This window comes from Acartia tonsa, chromosome 1 (assembly GCF_053477335.1).
Source record: "Acartia tonsa isolate MP-2025a chromosome 1, ASM5347733v1, whole genome shotgun sequence".
Lineage (NCBI taxonomy): Eukaryota > Metazoa > Arthropoda > Copepoda > Calanoida > Acartiidae > Acartia > Acartia tonsa.
The window spans coordinates 51,048,945-51,071,051 of NC_137260.1; the positions used below are offsets into that span (position 1 = coordinate 51,048,945).

Genomic DNA, 22,107 nt, shown 5'->3' on the forward strand with positions numbered 1-22,107 from the left:
GAAGTTGTGGTTGTGTAGTTTACTACGGCTATACGGTATACTATTCGACGCCCCGATCCAAAACAACAGCTAAATTCGCCAGAAACTGGTATTTTTTTTAATTGGTGTACATATAATATTTTTATACACTTTTGTAGACTCAAAAAATTATTTTTCCTTATTGCATTTCTTTTTTTGTATTGAAAAGATATTACAATATTACTATCTGTTTTCAATTTAATCTTATCATATATGCAAAAATTTTATCATAAGATATTAAACTTAAACAAGTATGACAATCTTCATTGTACAGTAGGTACCGAAATACCTACTGTACAATAATACCAAAGTCAACGCTCAAAAAATCCTCTAAAAATAAAAATCAAGTTTTTGTCATTTTTAAATGTTTATTGGTTCAGTTTAAAATTAAAATTTTTACCAAAAGCAACAACAGCTTTCTTTACACCTTCCAATTACTGGCGAACTTTATCCCACCGCCGAAACGTAAAGAACATGAAGTTGTTTTTGAAGCGCATGGTGTTTTAGTTTTAGTGTTGTTGTCATAACGCGCACACACGCACATTTTCCGTGCTTGCAGCTACTACGAGAGTGCTAGTCTCCGCCATAATTGTGGTCTGGTGCAGCGCCCGTACAAATAAACATTAACTCTTTTTCTGCTGCCGTACACGAGAAAGGTTACAAAGTACAGTTTCTTCGTTGTACAAATTTTCCTAAAATCTGCATATTTCAATCCCAAAAAAAAAACGTGCAGAAAGTGAAAGAGACAGAGAGAGAGAAAAAGAGATATTGTAATTCAAGAAGCGTTTTCAACACTAGAAAAAAAAGAAGATATTTATTCTGCAAGTGAGAGGTAGGCTTTCAAAATTTCCCATAATGATCGCAGATCGAATAACAATAATTCTATTGTTTTGTTCTTTTTATGCTTTATTAAAAACACATTAGCCGATCACGCAAAAGACTGCAAGTTTCATGAAATCAATTAGCTATATTTTTTTACTCAAAAAGTCTCGAAATGTAATTGCGAAGCGCTGGAAGTGTCATGTGTGTATGTCACAAAAATACGTCTATCATACTTCTCATTTTTGGGGGGTTTCCTTTCCACCTCTCCTTTCTTCCCTTCTTTTTAGGCGTATTTTTATGACGTCACACATGACACTTGGAATTGCCAAATGTTTGTCTAGAACAAAAGATTAAGATTTTAAAAAAAAATACAAATGCCAAAAATGTAAAAAAAAAAATACTTGAATATCTCTAAAATACATATCTGATTTAAAACCTAAAAAGATTGAAAGATTAGAAACAAACAAGGATAAATAAGGTCAAGAAGTAGCGAAGCGGATTACCAAACAAATGTTGAAATACAACAGTCATTGAACAAAAAAAATAAGGTACGCCACTGCTGTTTTGTAAAATCACAGTTTATAATATCACGCTGTATATGTCCCAAACAAAGAAATTAATACAGTACGTGAAAACAGTTTATGTATTATAACTTAAATAATTAGGCTAAATAGATTTAGTAGAAAAAAACTATTCCTTGAAACAAGTGCATCACAAACATAGTGACCATTTCAAGACTTATAGAGATGCTTTGCTGCATAAAGAAGGCCTGATAAGGCCATTTACTCAATGTGCATGGAGCTGACAGGCCCATCTTAAGCATTGGCCATACAGGCCCAACCCATATCAAACATACATACAGTAGGCCTATCTTGTTTTACATAATTCTGCTAAATTTTAACTGATTGGAAAAACCCATATTTGAAAAAAAAAATTGGCTCAGTGGCATATTTAGAATCCTTTTTAAAGATAATCTGAATATTTTGTCGAATTTGCTTTGTTGATGGGTTTGCCTTCCCCTTTTATTTACACCCCTAAGCCTCACATACCCTTGAAAATTCCTGCATACGTGGTTGTTTAATATCTAATTTTTTTTAAATGGAAATTTATTTTGGTTTATACTACTAATTCTACATTTTTATCGTGATTACGTTGATAATATTTAAAATTTCACCGTAATATATTTTCTAAATGGCGCATTTAATAATCTAATGTTTGACATGTATAAATCTATGTAAATGCTATGGATATAGTTATTAAAAGAGTATTTTTAATTCGTGGTATACTTTTTAATATTTAATATATCTTTATATTAAAATTAAAATATGATAAAATAGCTAGATAAACCACAGTTTAGCAATATAAATTATCATAAAAATCATGTACAATAAACACAAAAGTGTTTTTTTCGAATGCTGATTACTTATTGTTTTAACTTACTTTGAATGATAATTATTTTTATTTTAAAGCGAAGCTTAAGCACAAGTATATATTTTGTCAGTTTGCTGTCCAGTGTCCGCTTACAAAAAAGCACACAAAAAATCTGTAAGAAAAAAAGAAATCAGTTTTGATATATCAAAAAGATTTTGAAAGGGCACATAGAATTTATTAAACATAATAAAAGAAATAATATGAGCAGGTTATTTTTTGAACATTAGTTTTATAAACAGTAAACATAGTTATTGAAAAAATTATTTGAGCGATGCTTCTTGTATACCTACTTATCCTTGTTTCTTTGTGTCAGTCTAAATTCAGCTCAATTCATTTACTTTTCTTAGCAGAACAATAGAAGGTGCAAAATTATCATAGAATTACTTGAAATTACATTATTCTATGTGAATCAAATTTATGTTCTATTTCTAGAATTTTAGTCAATTACATACAGCTTTTGTTTGCCTTAATCTAGAAGTTTTTATTCATTTTCTTCTTTTAAAATAAAAATAAAAGTTAGGCTTTAACCATAAGCCAGATTTAAAACTAACTATAGTAATTATAAAGAAAAAAGGACTATCGTGTTTCTTTTTAACATTACAACATTATTTTATAAAGATTTTAAAAGTTTTATTTAAAGCATGGACGGATTAACAAGATATGCATCTGAAAGTACGAATAAGCATCTACTTAAATAAGTTTTATGCTCCCTCCACTCCCTAGTTTGGATTCCATTATATTTTGGTAAAAATATTATGCCTCAAGTCTATTACAACAAAATCATTAAAAATTCAAAAAAGTACACTTAAAATTAATTTTTCCTAAAATACAAAAACGTTTGTACTGAAACGTACTTTTGAAAGTCGTGAATAGCATCAATTTCTTAGTTTAGTCTGTTGTGGGTGTGTTTTTAATTTGGCCCCAAGCGACGTTTCCCTCAAAAAACCCGGTGTATAATTTTAATAGAATTGTTTATCTGGGTTGAAAAGCAATATATTTCATCATAGATTTTTAAGGCATTTCACACAAAGTAATTAGTTAAGAACTTGTAAACCTACCCCACCCTGCTACCCCCTTATTTTTCAAGTAAATTGAAAAGGATGGGTAGGTAGTTTTTGTTTGTTTATTACTTAAGATGATGCTATATTTGGTAGTGTGTAGTCCCGCAGGGTTAGGGCACAGGGAATAAGCATAGGGAAAAAATCTAACCACTGCCTTATTTTCAATTTGTTTTTGAAATAAGGTTGAGGAGGGGAGGGGTCAGTGCTCAACAGGCACTTTGTTTGAAAGCACCATTTTCATTTCATCTTTTAGGCCAGCCATCATAAAATTAACTACCGAAACCTTCGTGTACTGGTAGTCACATATCTTTCAAAAATTTAAGCCTTAGCGTCATAAATTTCAGCAAATTCGAAGCAATTAGCAACTAATCATTAATTTTGCTATGTTGAGTAAAAAAAATCTGCGAGTCAACGAATAGTGCAAGTTGGGCTTAAAGAAAAGTGCAAGTTTATTAAGTTGAGCCAGGGACATTGATATAGCACCTCAACAAAAATCATATATGCCTCCAATTTTGAGGCTTGTAAATTTATATTTTATGTTCACCTATGTCTTACAACACTAAGGACCATTTTAAGAGTTATCAATATATACATAATATAAAATATTTTTAGCTAAGGAATCTTATACGAGTTTTATAGTTTACAATATCCCTTTACGTGCGTGGTGGAGAGGGGGGGGGGGGGGTTGAGCCCATTCACTTGTTGCATTTAGCCAGGCCAGGGTTATTAATGAGCAACAATTTAGGTTCAGGTGCCGTTCAAATCAGGGTTTAAGGGTGTGTTAGATATATAAAAATATGATTGTTTTGTTTATTTTGTAAAACAGTGGCGTGCACATTAATTCACCATGGGGTGTAAACTATTGAAAGCTAAAAACAGAGTAGGCAGGCCTTTTATGATTTAATTCTTCGGGGGTGGGTTAACATCCCCTTTACACCCACCTACTATACACCAATGGGATAAAAGCTTAAGTATTAAGCTATAAAAATTGGAAAGAATTTTAATGAATATAATAGATTTGAAATCTGCATAAACTTTTAAGGAAATTTTATAAAATTCGTTTGTATAATTCTTTATCTATAAGCGCAAATACAAATTAAGTTAAATAATTTTGACATCTGTGATTGGTGGATTGAAAACTATCTGCGCCCTGATTGGAGAAGCTTAAGTGACGTACATCATTCAACCAATTAGAGCGCAGGTAGTTTCCAATCCACCTATCTTATTGGTCAAAATTTATTAACTTAAATTGGATTTGCGCTTTTAAATAATGAATTATATAAAAAACGAATTTTATAAAAAATCCTTAAAATTTTATGCAGATTTCAAATCTTATTAAGTATATCAAGTAGAGTAAGTTAGAAAATTAATATATCTTGAGTAAGTAGTAATTGGGGTAAAATAATTTACAAATTTTTATGAATTTATAATACCTTTAACCCTGTGGGGAATAAAGACTTTGCAAGATTGATCATTAGGCTAAAGTTCTATTAGATTTTTACTTTTGTTTAACCGCAATGAAAATTCAAAACTAAAATTTCAACGGATTAGAATCTTGCTAACCACTAAAAAAGTTATGAATTTTTGGGAAGCTTTGCATAGGTTCTAGAATGGTTCTATGCTCTTTATTTCTGAATTTAAAATTTGGGACGGTTTTAGGCCAATTTTCTGTCCCCAAAAGCCTTGGCGCTAAGGGTGCATCCGCCAATATACATATTTTATACTTTCTTTTAATAATTAAATATATAGATTTTTAAAATTATACATTATACATACACTCATAGTTATGATTTCAATAATACATACCAATCTATACATTGTGTGGTCTTTGAAACTTTTGACGGATTTAGAAACTTTTTGTTGAAGAACCGTGTAAGTAATTGGTACTTTTAATTTTTTTGGGGATTTTGAAAAAATAAAATGACACCTTTCTCAAATTCACCCCAAAAAAAAATTTCGTGATTTGAATTACTCATATTTTATGGGTTTGCTTTTAAAACCGTGCAATATAGGAATTTCATCATATTTCATTGTTTATGCATAGACAAATAAGTCCAGAGCTGGATCTTTAAATCATTTTAATGGTGATTTAGATCGGGGTGCGCCGAATTTCAGCCAATCACAGCGCGGCATTTTTAAAGACATTCGCTAAAGGCAAACAACTAGACATCCTGTTACTTTTATAAAAGGATGACGTAATATTCTCTATTTTATAGTAGGTCTTAATATCAGTCATCAGACTCGCAAAATCTTGGCCACTTTTTGTGCGGCTCTGCTGTAGTTTTTGTGCGCGTGTCTGTCTTTCAGTCTGTCTGTCTGTCTATTCATGTGTTTTTAGAATGGCTAAACGGATAGGTAAATGGTATTGCTCTAGATTTTTTGTCAGTTTTATTATAAGCTGCAAAGATTCCTATAGTAAATATAATCTATAATTGTTTTCATTTGTTTGAAGAAACTCAGCCGTTTAAAGACTTTTAAGCACTACAAAATAAACATTAAATATCCATAATTTGTGTCTCTCTTTCCCTGTTGCCTGGTGTTTGTGTGCGTGTGTGGCAATACCATTTTTGTTGCCCTTGAACCCGACTCAACCTGAAGAACTCACAACCAGAGAAAGATATTCTGCATTTAAAATCTAACAAGTTGCTTTGCGCCTCACCTCTCCTAGACATTCAATTTTTGCTTCTTTGCTCCAAGAATAAGAAAATTTTGGAAAACGGCTTGTCTCATAGTCATATATCTTAGGAAGTTTCACCCAGCCCATTCATAAATAGTCCAAATTTTGTCCTCTATAGAATTTCAATGTAATTTCTGAGCATAACCGACAGACCGACGTACCATGAAGCATACAAGATGACCATTGACAAGGGAAGTTTCTACAAGGAAAAATTGTCTGTCTATTTTAAATTGCAGCCGACTAATTCTAATTTGCCTAAACGGACAGACTTAAGGACAGATAAAATAAGTTATATAGTTGCTTTGCTACTGAAAGTATATTGTATATTTTTTTAACACAAACATCATAATTGTTTAAACCAAATTAAATATGTGAACAGCAGTCTCTGTTGCTGCATACTAATACAGCAGAAATGATAAAGTATTAGATCATAATTTGCAATACCATTCTCGGCGGGAATCTACTCGATAGGCCTATTGGTCAGTTGTTAGGTTGGTTGCGTGACTTCACATATTTACACACGTCATAAAATGAGAAACGAAAAACGAAAACCATCTAGGAATAAGGAACAACTGGAAACCAAAACAATTAAATATTTAATACTAAATTGAGAATTAAAACTTTCTGAGAAAAAAAATACTTTAATTTGAAGTATTTCCCTGGTAATATATTGCTAGTACATTTTTTAAATATTTAGAAAATTTCCATTGGATAAATAGCCTATGGTATTTAATATGATATCAATTGGGAAATTAATTTGTTCTAATTACAAATAACCTAAATAAATATTTAATATGTTTACCACTATTTGTTCTACTTGTTACTATGGATTTTTACTATCGAAGCTACTCTATAATTATAAATGTTTGTCAGTCTGTCTGTAGGCACATTTTTTTCCACGGAAATTGTGATTTTTTTAGCTGCTATTTGAGATGAACGACATTTCTAATACCAATTAATAATATTTATATAACTTGGTCTGACATGAAAATTAAAAATAAAGTTTGATTTTTTTAGCTTCTACATCAGATAGAATATTGAAATTTTGGGTGAATAAACCCGGGCTCTACAGCCGCGCGTTAGCCGCCTATAAACCTTAGCAAAATCGACTTCTCAAAATTTTAATAATCAGCTAGAATTCTAACTTGACCCATATAAGGCAATGCCTTTAAAAAAAATATTTTCGAAGCATCAAAAAACAAACGGGTTTAACTTTAATGCTTAGTCGCGGCTGCCGAGCCCTCGAATAAACCTCTAAAACTGTAAAGCTTCTAATCTGTAATTAAAATTTTGTATTTTTATTCGCTATTTATGGATATTATCTTTCTTCTTTATATTTTCTTTTATATTTTGATCCAATATCTTTTAGTATTTTTACTTAGTGATAAAAAATATTTTCTTCTTATTTACGTAATTTCATTACTAAATCAAAGAGTTAATTTGAAGTATATGGATTATAAAATATGACATAAAAATTTAAAATAACAATTTTTAAGTACACCTTACAATGAATTTAATAAAATATATAATTTCTAAAATATGGCAATAAACAATTATATAAAACGTGTGCTTAGCTGCCTTCGGGCAAGTTAAAGTTTAGGATTTTTTAATAACACATGATTGTTTTCAATTGCACAACTTTCCATGAGATCAGCATAAAACCACAAAAATTGAGAAGAAAAAATAATTTTTAAGTACAGAAAGTGATAGTTTACCTCAACCGTAAGAGGACCCCAAACAATCTATTTTATGTTCATTTAGGTTTAGTTATGTGATGGTTAGGAGGTCTACGCAGGGGTAAATTAGGGTTCTTCAGGTTTAGAGCTAACTGCAGTGTTCAGGATTTTTTTTAAAAATTCAAATAGGGAAAGGGGGTGTATAATAGTCCACTCTGTGGATCACGGGATCTAACCAATCAGACAGAATTACATAATCATATTCAAATTTGATGAAAGATTCAGTTCAATGAGAATTATTATTTTTTTCTCATAAATGATTCTCAAATAGTTATCAGTTTCAAACAAAATATTTAGCATTAGTTTTCTGAGCAGATTTCAAAGAAATGGGTTATTGTTATTGGTTATTAGCGGCTTCACCTCTAGAAGTATCTAGGGGCCTATGATGGGCGGGATTAGATCCTCCCTGTTTTATTTGTAGTTTTACAAAGAAAAATAAGAAAAATGTTTTATGTCTGATCATTTTTTCTGAGGCGATTCATCTTGGGAGGGTGGCAGTACCCAGCGTTGCGGAGCCGTTTGATTTTGGTGCGGCTCCGGTTCCGGCTCCGACCTAAAATCAAGAAAAACTCGACATATTTTTTCCCACGTCTATTTTTGACTATTGAAGGTTTTAAAAGTTCAATTTTTGATAAAAAAAAAAAACTTAAAAGGGGCATTTGCACATGACAAAACAGAGATACCAAATTATAATTTATAAAAATCTCTTTAATTATCTAGTCCGGAGCCGTTTTTTAACGAAAATTTCGGCTCCGGCTCCAGCAAAATATGGCGGCTTCACGGCTCCTGGCTCCGGCTCCGCAACACTGGGGATACCCTCCCCCAAAATAGCTGTAAAGTTTCCCAAAACCTATGAAGCTACTATGGAAAGTTCATCGGTATCTTCAACCAATCTAATTTTCGTTAGATGTTTGTCTTTTATCTTTTTTCTTCTTATGGAGATTATCATTCTGGTTTGCCAACTTTGAATGGCAAATATATATTTGAGCAGAATTGTAAGAATGATTTATTGACAACAATTTTGCAAGCTTTTACGGTTTTAATACGATGGGATATGTGTCGGGTTCAAACAAATAGATGGAGTCAAACGTAAATTACGGCTTAAATAAAATGAAAAATCGTCATGACATTATTTCTATTTCTCTCTTATTTTTTTTAGTAGCAAAGCTACTGTATAATTTGTTCTGTTTGTCTGTCCGCTTGAATGATTTAAAATATACAACATATTTCGTAACCCCCCTCCCTATTCCTTAATGATTTATGACCACTGACAATCTGTTCTTTTAATCACTTTGTGATCTAATTTGTGCTTCGCTGCTTTTGGATGTTTCATCATTGTTTAAGAAAAACAGTTTCTGTTCGATGCTGTGAGTATTGGTTTAAAAAATATGACGTAACAAAAAAAATTAGCCAATGAGAGGCCGTTATTGACCAATGGCGGCATGCGTAGTGGACTCTCATTGGCTAATTTTTTTTGTTACGTCATATATTTTAAACCAATACTCACAGCATCTTTCTGTTCGTTTGTCCACAATAACATTGTTGATTTTATAAAGAAAAAAATGCATATTTTCAGACGTAAAAACATAAAAAAAAAGACACAATGTGCATGATTCTGGTTTTAGTGCTGCAACTTTGAATTAAGATATAATCACAATGAATGGTCCTTATTGAAGTAAAATAATAGAGGGGGCACAAGCTATATGTAACTCTATCAACGGGTTGGGACTCTTTGCCAATTTTCAATTTGGTCTTTGAATGTCAGCCAATAGCGTCGGAAGTATAAAAAAGTCGCTACTAGAGAACGAAAAGCAATTTGCTAGCAGACGAAAGAGGTAGTTGTATGGGTTATACATCTATACGTATACATTTATTGGCCATCTGATAAAAATAGATAAATATCAGGGTAGCCTAAACTGCATCTGTTAACCTGAACGTAGGCTTTCATGTAGTTTTTATGTTTTTTTCAAAATATACCTAATTTTGCAGAAAGCCATATAGAAAAAGGTTTTCACAAAGTCATGGGTATGTGAATGTAAAAATGTAGCTACTTTAAAAAGCAAAGGCATTAATATGGCATGCACAATTGGGGTTCATTATGTAAAACAGCCCTCAATACCCCTACAATCTTGTCAAAACATCAAATGTGAAGCAGCTTATAGTGCCATAAAAATGTGACGTCATTCTGGCCTACCAATAGTCGATTAAAATTTGTACTTGCCTGCCATTGGTAATTTTGTCTGTGTATTGGCCTATCAATGGTCATTTGTATTTCATGACGTCATTTTTGTATAGGCTCTATAAGCTGCTTCATCAAATGTATGTGCACGCGCCGGCTAAAAAGTACAAGTAAAAAGACAAGTGCCAAGTAAAAGTACAAGATTAATGTTGACATTAAAATTCCGGTTTTAAAGCAATGCGCTGTAAAAATGCATAACGATAAAAGCAATAAAATTGATAAACAAAACATGGCAGTGCCATCATTTTACAATGAAAGAAAAGGTTGCGTGATTTTTAAATAAAAAAATTACGTATATTTAGCAATCACAAGTATTAGTGACTAAATATGTTCTTTATTAGAATAGTCCACTTATGATTTAAAATTAATTTAGAAATTTAAAACTAATCAATATGAATATTTTGTCAAAGAAAAAATGGAATAAATCCAAATTTTTACATAACTCTACACTAGTATTTTTGGCCTTTTTTAAGCATCCTTTTAGGGTATGCTCCGCCTTCCCAACCTCCACTCCCCTAAATTTAAAATTTTCCAGACCTAATGGACATGGTTTCACCACCTGGTGAATTGCTGTACACGCCATTGGTTTCACTAATCATCACCCTCCTTCCAAACCTTTTCAATTTAGGGAAGATTCACATAGGTCCTAGAGTGGGTTTAGGCTATTTTATTTGAAGATTTGAAGTCTTGGGATGGTTTTAGGCTAGTTTTTTCAATCTATAGAAACCCTACGTGCTTGTTGCGCAGGAATTAGTAGATATAAAGTATTGACGTCACGTACCTCTGGATTACGCGGGAACTTAATAATTAAATAATTCCATTTAAAGAAATTATAGAGAAAATTCATGGGAAATTGGGATTAGCTCAAATTAAATCTATATCATTTAATATATTTTAGAGAGTCGTTAAAAACATAAGTTTTTTTTTAATTTAAATGATTGTTATATCTTTCGCCTTAGAAAAAATCGCAAACCATTTCGTTGGGATTGCCACCTCCCTACGCCCTCCTCACCCTGAATTTTTTAATTTATTAATTCATGCCGCCCCTTAATTTTAAAAATATGTCGAATCGCCCCTTAAGGGGCGTTGCCACGAAAGGGACTATTCCCTAATATATGTATATAAAGTTTTACAAACACGTTCTATCATTCCTTGGCATGAAAATTCTGGGACTTTCATTAAATATTGATAGATTAGTACAAACAAAACTTTCTCCCCAAAAATGGTAATTTTGTTTGTCATAATTGAAGGTAAACAAAAATTTATCGTACATTTTATTATCCCTTTATATCCCTGACAATTTTATCCTTATCATTTTTAACTTAATATAAATATTTCCAAACATAAATCGTCTTCCTTTTGAAAATTTAAAAAATCTTTAAAAATCACTAAACCTTTCTAATATAAAAATTGTTCAATATTTCTATTTATATTTTGAAATGTTTTTCATAGTACAACGACGACATTTATATTCATCTCAACGATTCAATGCAAAATAAGGGTTTCGTGATTTGAATTTTTTTAAAATTCATTTAAGAAACAATGTACATATTTTATATATAACTTAAAGGTTAATTTTAAAACGGCAATTTGAATGCCAAAATTATTAATCCAGTATTCTTATAATCTGCTAAAAGTTAATTTTTGTACACCATAAAAGGAAAATTGTTGTTTTGGAATGAATTTATGAAAGTACAAACGGGCAAACCAAAGCAGTAATCACGCATGGCCTGTTTGACATTTCAAAGGGATTTCTAGATTTCTAGTGGATAAAAAAATGGGTGGTTTTTTGAGGGGTGAAGTTTTTATTCTATCTGTGAAGTGGTGGTCCGTTTTAGATTCATGACATCTCTATAACTATTCAGTTCTCTTTTTTAAACAAAAAAGAATTCATAAATAGGCTTATGTAATTACTAGAGGTAATGGGGATAGTGTTTTTTGGGAGTATATTACTTACCCCTTAAAAATATAGAAAGGACCAGTAGGAATATTCTCTGAAAATCAGTTTAGTGTTTCAAAGGAGAGAAGGTTAAAGAGAGGAAGGGGACATTGGGGTGTTTATTACACTAAACCCCACAGTTTTATAAAAAAAACGTTTTCTTCTTCATTTCGTTGGCTTAACAACTTTGGGGACTTTCGTTAAATTTTGATTGGTTGGTTCATGAAGTTGAGTGCCACACGTTTTAACAACTATAATTGTAATCTCCAGAGGGGTAATTTTGAGTATCGTATTTGGGGATGTGCATCAATTTATCGGCCATTGTGTTATCCCTTTAGATCCTTTTATGGGTATTATTTTTCTTTGATTTGTAAATTTATCATTCTTTGACCTAGCTTTGATTATGATTCTCACCCTGTATTTTGATTCTTTATCCTTTGAAAATGCTTAATTTTTTTGTATTAAAAGGTTACTCTGAATGTTTTTATTCTTGTTTGATGAACTAAAATGTAGGTTGGTTAGAAACAAAGGTTATGAATGAACCCATCCTACCACCACAAGCTCTTTCAAAAGTACAAAAATACTATCAACAATCTTTTTTTGTGGTGTTTCCGCAAAAATGCTAGTATGAATTATTTTTTCAATGGGTAAAAAGTGGCTCGTCTTTAGCTGCTTTATCACTGGCAGCTGAAATTTTATAAGCGGCTTCTGCGTATAATTATGGCGGTTGCATTCAGCTTGCATCATAATTGATTTGTGATTTGAAACTGGCACTTTTAAACCGGAATAAGGCAGCGCCCCTTGAAAACCCTACAAGTTTTGGACATAAATACCCCCCCCCCCCACTCCATCCAGTTGAAATGTAACAAACTAATGTCTAATGTTTTCATATGCCGTTTTGAAGAACACTCTATGAAGGGGTAGAGATGGTTTTTTGGTGACTACAAGTCTCAAAACCGGCAGAGTCAGAATGTCTCCTAAAGAACACGAAATTCAGATGTGATAAAAGATAAAAAAGCGCCATATTTACATTCTCTTCTCGAATGATATTATTTAATTTATCCATTATACACTCCAAGTTGTATTATAACAAGGATGACAACATCAATTAAAGCAAAGGAATAAGAACAAATGAATATGAATACTTGTACAGTAACATATATTGATGAGGAGATATATATTCATTGAGCCTTGTTGTCCAAGGAAAATTGTTTCATAAATCACACGAATAAGATAACTATGTCATACAAAGAAAATGTGATGAAAAAGTTAAAAAATCAGCATGCTCAAATTGGACGTGTGGACTTTCTGGTAACGATTATAGCGCTTTTTATGGATAAAATTACCCCTGTTTACAGCAATATTATGAACAGATAAAAGATTTGCAGAATTAGAACTTGCAGCTATATAATTATGACATTATTTATTACTGTGAGATGTCAAAGTGTTGCATCGCAAGCAACATATTATAAATGTTAATTTTTGTGTTGCAGTTTTGCAATCGAGTTTTGCAAGGGTGTAGTTAGCATTTTTTGGGGGGGTGGGGGGGGGGATTTTATATATTAAAGTAATCCTTTTTAAACCCAACAAAATTAAGAAGCATTGGACTGTAAATAACACTAATCCCTGGAGTTTTTTTGAACATGATATCTTATTTGATGGCCTAAAAACTTAAGGAAATGTTAATAAATCTTTTGAATTAAAACTTTAAATTTCTACAGTAGAATTCCATGTATTCCCTCTTGCATCTTGGAGTGGAGTAAAAAAGCATAAATCCTTCATGTGCCCAAAGTAAGCCTTTCCTAAATTCATAAACCCAATTTTGGGGAGGTTGGGGGGGGGGGGGGGCAGGCACTCTAAAACCAACCACCCTTAATGCATTTTTGTCGCTTTATTTACAGCTATTGTTCCTGCCAGTTCTGACCTATAAATACTCTATCCATAATACAAAATAGGGAGGCTCTACAGTTGGACAGATGAAACAAATTCTCTTCCATTAATGATCACTCCACCCCCAAATCCCCCCCACCCCCACCATGTTAATGTTTAGATTTTGTAATTAACCGTTTTCGTTGTATTGTGAGACAAATTAAAAAAATTTCTGTTAAGTTTAATACATTGAGGTCTTGAATCTTGATTCGATTTTTAGCAATCATTAATTCGTTCAGACTTTCTTAAGTTTAGTAATTTTACAATCAGTTATACATATTTTATTGTAAATAGGTAGAAAAGGAATTCTGGTTCTTTCCCTAAAAGAGCTTGACGAGCGTAGACCCCCCCCCCCTCTCCACAACCCTTTTTTAAAAAAAAATAGGGGGAAGGTGTTTTCTCCCATCCCTTATTTCCAAAAAGGGGAGGGGATTCTGTGATTAACACAACACTTTGAGTTAAAGTACCAGAGTGTTTTACAAACATTGGAAAGGATACATATGCATAACTGTTTAAGATAAAAGCTCATTTATAGCTGCCCAACTTTTATTTAGAATTTAACCGGTGGTTAAAATGGTTTGGGAATCCCTCAACATACATATGTTTGGTCCAGGCACCATAGCAACAACAAAAAAGTAGAAGCCACCCCTTTACAGGCATTAAAGGGGTTTGTTATATTGATAAAAGTTTTGGATGGGAATATTCACTGTAAATTTTGTCGTTTTGGTAATCATTAATATCTAAAACTTTTATAGGGATTATGAACGACTCTAATCTCATCTACATAAATGGTTTTTAATTCATTTTCCTTCTTTCTATCCCATAAGAAACTACAGTGAACTTTTTTATCTAGATTCATAATCTTTTTTAACCCTGAAACATTGCGGTTAGTGACCATTAGTATTTTACCAACCCAGAATTTTCTTGTTCATAAAATGGGGTTAGGGGTGGATTATCTGTCCGTTTATAACATTTCAATAAACTTTTTAGCCCGTTTGCAAAAAAAAGTGTCCAAATGTTTATTGTTCCTAAATTTTATTGTTAGTTGATAATATAAAACGTTATAATTTTGTCTTTTTATCAACACTAGTTACTTCACCCCTAGGCTCTAGAGGAGAGCAGAGGAAGTGGGTAAACTAGCTTAAAACAACCCCAATACATTTATAATGCTTCTATGACACTTACAAACAATTTAGACCAGTATTTACTGAGATCTTTAGGTTCAAACAAAAAAAAAAGATTTATGCCCCTCCCTTATTAGTAGCGAAGCTACTCTATAATTCGAAATGTCCGTCCGTCTGTCCGTCCGTCTGAGACAAAGTGGGGGAAACGTGATTTTCTCGGCTCCTATAAAAGATAGACAGCTGAAATTTTTAGTGAAGATTCTTATAACATATGCCCATCTAATCTATACATTGTTTTGTCCATTCGTCTGTAATTTGGGGTGCTAGATCGATTCCTACATTTTCATGTTTTTCTGATTTTCTCAACTCCTTTTTAAGATAATGGGCTGAAATTTTCAGGGATTGCTTAAATTTACATTTTACATATTTTCCTTAAGTTTTATTACGATTTTTATGTTAATAGAGGTGCTAGATCGATTCCTAGATTTTTAGGTTTTCTATTGTTTTCTCAATTCCTATTCAGGATTTGCGGCTGAAATTATCAGGGATTGAATATGCTCATATTCTACATATTTCCATCAAGTTTCATTAAGATTTGTTTATAAATTGTGGTGCTAGATCGATTCCTAGATTTTAATTTTTCGTGATTTAAAGATTGCGTGATTTTAAAGTTTTCGTCATTTCCCTATTTCATCAAATATATAGGATGACACTGGAATATTGTAAATACATTCATAATATACATTCATAATTTCTGAGCTTCGCTACTTATGGATGCTGTCATCCTTGTTATTTTAATTAAATAAGAGAAGAAGTAAATTTGTGTAAGGGATTTTTTTCTCAGTGCAATGTATTTTAGAAAATAGGGTAATAATATCCCCCAAATTGAAATTGGGAACTTCTACTATTACATTTTTTCATCCCCTCATAAAAAAAGAAAAAGAAATATGAATTTTTCTTAAAGTTTATAAAATAGGCCTATGAAGCAGTATTTTCATATGTGAAAAAATGTATAAGATTAACATATTTTTGTGCAATGTATAAAGGTCTCAGTAATACGATAAATGTATGTTTATAATTAACTTGAGATAACATTACTTGTATGAGTGTGTTAGTGTATATCTGTGTGTGTGTGTGTGTGTGCATGTATGTGTGTGTGTTTAGTGGTTGAACCATGAGCGTATATGTAGTGTAGCTGTTGAAACGTGCGTAGTGTGACAGTAACCGCGCTCATACGCACACAACTGTGTGTAGTACGTGTGTATATAGGGCAAGGCGGAATTATTTTTACATCATTTTTTTGTGACAAAGGTATTTGTTTATTTTTAAAACATTATACTTTAAGTTATATATTATGATAAAAAGTTACCATAATAGTGAGATATGATAATAGTTAATCAAATACTTGTTTAAGAATTTAAGTTTAAACTTTCGTCAAAACTTTCACTCTTGTATCCGTTTATGAGCAAGGCACTCTTGCCCGCCCTTTACTCCCCCCACCTACCCAAAATTATGCAATAGACCTTGGCAAACAGTAGTTGGCCCACAATTCAATCCTTTTCAGTCAAATTTTGTGAAAATTAATATTTGTAATTGGAAATTTGAAGAAAAACTATATTTGTTTGGGTGGGAATATGTAAATGGGAACAAAACTGGTTGGCGCCCAAAATCAGCTGATTTGATGCATGGCTGTCCCTGAAAATACAAAGAAATTAATATGGGACAAGGTTTTCATCTTTCATCTCACCTCAGTGCACCCAACAATATAAAAGGTGAAGGGGGGAGTTAAAGAGTTTCTGTTTCATTGTAAAAAGTTTACAATTAAGAGATTTTTACCAAAATTCCCCCTACGCATTTGTTAACCTACATTTTATAGAAATGGCCATAGCTGACATTTTTATTGACATGCTGTTATTAGAGCTATTTCCCTGCTATCATTGTAGAAACTAACTTTACTAAAAGAGACCTATAACCACCATGTAATTAGACTATACTCGTATGTTGCTATAATAAGAAGATTGAAAATGTAAATCTTTTTTAACTAAATGTATAGACAAAAAGAAATATAAATGATTAGCAGCAAATGACGACGATTGTTAAGTCGATAAGTTATATAATTGTAAAAATAATTGTTCTTTAATGTCACAATAAATGAAACATTTTTAAAACTATTTCCCATGACAAAGACTCTTGTCATTTAATATAAGTTTTAAGAATTTTGAAGGATTGTTTAAAATTATAACAGTGTGTTGTAAATAATACGCAAAAGAGTAATTCAGCCTTCAAAAGAATAAAGCATACATACGATGTTCGTTTGAGAAATTTAATTTTAGGCTTTTCATTGTTAACAAGGGCTGTTAATTTAGCTTCTTTGTCTGACGAAGTTCACTCAATTTGGTAATTTATATTTTCGCTACCTTTGGATGCTGTAGTAATCTTTGCTCTGCTACCCTAAATGATTATTTAAGTTAACGTTTCCTGTTAAACTATTACGCAATTGTCACGTAGAATTTTCATGGTTGGTCGGATAATCAGATAAAAATACCTTTTTTCGCCTACTATTTTTATTAGAAAAGCTTATCTATAACTCTACATAAATAATATTTAACCATCTGAATCTAATGTTGATACTATTAACCAAAAAATTAAATCTGATGAAAAACACAAAAGATATAAAGAAATATTTGAAAAATTTAAAAAAAAAGTTACTTGTCTTTTCATCTAAAGACACAAAATTTTTCTTAAGACGGCAGGCAATTTAATTTTGACACCCTTATTTTAAAAAATTGTACTAAAAACACCAAAGACATTGGGAAAAATGTGCAACTGTAAAAATAGTCAAAAACCTTCTAAAAAAGCAGTCCGACTGCTCCATTACAGTGAGAATGTTGACAAGAAGTTTCAGCATTCTCTCTTATATAGGATTTGAGAAAATCTTACGAACGGTTAGACGGACGGACATTTGGAATTGTAGAGTAGCTTCGCTGCAAAAAAATTTGAAAAAAATGTTTTCAACACACGACGTTTTTTTTTTAAATGGACATAATCGTGTTTGTTCTCTTTGAAAAGGTTATTAGTTAGATTTGCGCAATAGTTGTCATGTTTTAAAATACCAAGGGCTAAATTTTCATCACAGGGGTTCTATTCAAATTTATCATAAAAGAATAAAAAGTTTAAAACTGTATCTTTATAACACAATTAAAAATGTATGCTAATAAATCATTCTAGATGACAATTTGCAATGACTAATGACGGGAAGATGATTAAAGTCCCTCCACAGATTATGACGTCATACGATAGAATAGCCAATTAGAGGCCAGTATAAACTGTAATTGACCAATGGTAAATTTTGTGCTGGCGTCTCATTCGCTATTCTATCGTATGACGGCATAATCTGTGGAGGGACTTTATTTATCTTCTAATAACGGCAAATTCGTTGTAACCTCTTTTGATAAATCTGCAGCAGATTAACTTTAAAAAGTTTTAAGATTATATGTAACACTCATTTGGTGAATTTGAACAAGGTTTTACTATCATAAAACATTTCTTTGTACACAGGGAGGAAGGGGAGATTTGGCTGTTTATTACACTAGTCCCAAAATATTTAAAATAACATTTTCTTATTGGTTGACTTAACATTTTTGGGGACTTAGATTTTGATTGGTTGGTTCATTAAGTTAGGTGTCCACATTTTTTAACAACTAATTGTAATCTACAGAAGGGGTAATTTTGTGTAGCATCATTGAGGGATGCACATGAATTTATCGGCCATTGATTCATCCCTGGTATAACAGCTCTTCAAATCATTTAAAACTGTTTCAACAATTTATCAATTAAATGAAGAAAATAAATAAAAGTTGACTCCGTTATAAAATAGATAGGGCTATCATTTATTTTGGGTACTACACATATCTGATTAAAAATTACTGGATCTCAGTTTTTATTAACTGGAATTCAAGTTTCAACTATTAGGCAGTTTTAGATACAGCTACGATTGTTTTATGTAAGGAAAATATTTTTAAGCTGATTTATTTAATTAAGACAATTTTTCTAATGACGATAAATCTTTCTATCCTTTATTTCATTTATAACCCATTTAACATAAATGGATAAACATTTTTTTTTAAATTATGGGATTAAATTTTTTTGTATCTTTTACATCTTTTAACTTTTAACCGACTTTTTTAGATCAGATAAACAGATCTTTTTAAATGCCATATTTATATTTTGTACTTTGAAATTAATGAATGAGATAAATTTTAAAAGGGGGCGTTTACATGGAATAGGACAATGAATATCTATTACTTGGATCTCACACAAGATTTTCATGTTCTCTAATAAAAATAAGTGAAAAACGAAGCGGACTAAAGTAACGATTTCCACCTTCCACCCCCTTTACCACACCCCCTCATCTCCTACTGGATGAACTAACTGACCTAAAAAGGAACATGCTAAATTGACGACAATTTTTCCCCTGTCATAATATCCACGTGTATTCTACATCCATTAATAGGACACTATATTCAGCAATTGTGATAAAATTCAATTTTGCCAATTTGTATATTTTTACAGCCTTGCAATTTTACCCTAAAATCGTATTACTTTTTTGAGAAATCTCCCACCAAAACACATGATTCAAATAGTCTAAAACATGTCCGTGCACCTAGAAGTGACAATCAAAGTGTACTTTTCAGATATTTAACACATTTTTTTGGTAAATACATTGTTGAGTGAAAAGGTGTGAAGTCTTTTGCAGGGATCTAAAGGGATAAGACAATGGCCGATAAATTGAAGTACATTCCCAATGATGATACACAAAATTACCCTTCTGTAGATTAAAATTAGTGGTTGAAACTTTTGGACACAAAACTTAATGAACCAACCAATCAAAATCTAATAAAAGTCCCCAAAAGTGTTAAATCAACTAATAAGAAAACGTTGTTGTAAAACTTTGGGGACCAGTGTAATAATCAGACCAATGTCACCTCCCTCCCTGAGTCTTTTGAGTGGATAACAGTTACTTATCACCAGAGCTGTGTAATCCCTTCCACACTTGTGTCAGGGGACATTTGGCTGTTTATTACACTAGTCCCAAATTATAATTTTATAATAATGGTGTATTCGTTGATTGTTTGGTTCATTAAATTGATTATTCAAACGTTTCAACCACGATTGTAATCTACAGAAGAGGTAATTTTATAAATCATCATTGGGGATGTACATCAATTGATCGGCTAATGTCTTATCCCTTTAGATCCCTGGACCCTTTCCCTTGTCTTTAAACATTCTAAATTATCTATCATATGCTTTTTTTGGCGAATATTACAGTTTATGCGGAAGGAAAGGCACACTATCACCAGATAAATGGTTGATTTTTACAGTTCTTTAGAAAAAAATAATATAAGTCTTTTATCCTTTTTAAATAAAGTAAAGAATTATTATAATCAAAATTTTTTTTTAAATCATTAGTTTTTTTAAATAAAGTGGATTAGAGAAATTTGATGCTATTATTAGTATGTGGATGTTAAAATCTGTCTTTCACGTCTTGTATGTTATTAATATACCCCTAAAAATATGATTGGGTTTAAAATATTGCCACGGTCGTAGCGGTCATGCGTCTTGCGTCATATTGGCAGGGTGACGCAAATTTCAGATCTCGTTTTTCGCTGATTTTTCTTCATAGGATAAAAGCGATGCTTGCAAGATTATTTAATTCGCTATAATATAAAGATAATTTTTATTTAAATCGCGAAATCTGGGATTGAAATTTGCGTCACCCTTCTAAAATGAAAGTGTGGAAGAGAATAAGGGAGGGGGTAGAACCGGTTATAATAATGTTTTTTTTTCTTGACTTTAGATTAAACTTCACCAAAAATATAAATTTGATCCAGTATTTGTTTCTTCTGAGACATCTAACCAATCATATTTTTTTTAATTCACTCCTTTTAAAAATCTAAGTAGATCTAAAAATTATAATCAATGCATATGCATATGCTTTAGATGACTTAAGATTGTCAATTATAAAAAGATTTAAAATGAAATGTCAGGTACTTGATTAGCGACCTCATAACTTTTATGCAATTTAATAACAGTGCAGTGCAAAAACTGTTCTAAGCATACAAATACAAAACGATTTACCAAAAAAAATAATAGCATTCATGATATGAGTAAAATGCATTCCAACAACCCCTTCCCCCAGGACAGACATACTACGAGTGTTGTAATAGTAAAGCATCGCTACAAAAAAGTAATCAAACTCAAAAAAAAAAGGTGCAAAGAGTCCCGTTGATAAGATTAATCTGTATATCATGCTTTTTCTGCCATGTCATCTTTGTAATTCAACTTTATGTAATGCTACAGTTACAAACAGTGGGTGCTATACACACACAACAAACAAGAACCTTTGTGTTAATAAGTTTCGCAGCAATTTTTTAAATAAAAATAGAACTATTATAAAGCAAAGTTTTAAGCAGTGTTTTTAATAGATTTTTTGATTCAGTCAATAATTAAGAAAGAATGTGTTAATTTTTTATAAAAGGTATAGACAGCCTTTTAGCAAGAAAATTTTTTTTTGTAATATTCCATTTTCTAATTTGTTAGCAAGGCAATATCAATCATATCATTCTCTAATCAGCCGACCTACCCATTCAAAGAGAGGCTGTGCTTCTAAAGAAAACATTATTTGTATTTATTTTACCGTTCAAAAAATGGTTGCCTTTTTTTCATGGTATTTCCATGTATGTATTATTGTATTACCTTATCTATAAATATAAAAGAATTGTTCAAGTCAGACTTTTATTCAATTTATTCGTGTCTCGTCTCAGTTTTATTCATTCAAAGAACAAGGATGATTACATTTAAAATTAGCAAAAAAAACAGTTTAATTAAAAGACAAAATATTGACTAGTGCAAATAAAACCAGCAGTGGAGAAAAAAGAAGGGGGGTGTATTCCCTCAAATTGATTATAATCCTGGGGGGCCTTCAATTGCGTTGGTCTAACTTTCTGGGTTTACCTAGTACCTAATATAACCTGGCCTAAAAAATAAAAAAAATAATGGGGCGAGGGGGGGGGGAGGATTCTCTGCTCAACAAGGCACTCAAGGAAAACGCTGAACGTGTAGACGAAAAAT

The 22,107-nt window shown here is 31.6% G+C and overlaps 1 protein-coding gene across 2 annotated transcripts in view; it reads left to right on the plus strand.

Moving 5' to 3' along the window:
- The first annotated feature begins 520 nt into the window (after positions 1-520).
- Positions 521-22,107, plus strand: part of LOC145323349 (clavesin-2-like) — a 53,772-nt gene continuing 32,185 nt past the window's right edge. Inside the window, exon 1 of one of the 2 annotated variants that reach the window (XM_080165778.1) lies at positions 521-850. The gene's annotated coding sequence lies outside the window, so the exon portion shown is untranslated. Of the gene's footprint in view, positions 851-16,191; positions 16,288-22,107 lie in introns of those variants that run through there. The other variant, XM_080165784.1, reaches the window with a different exon arrangement.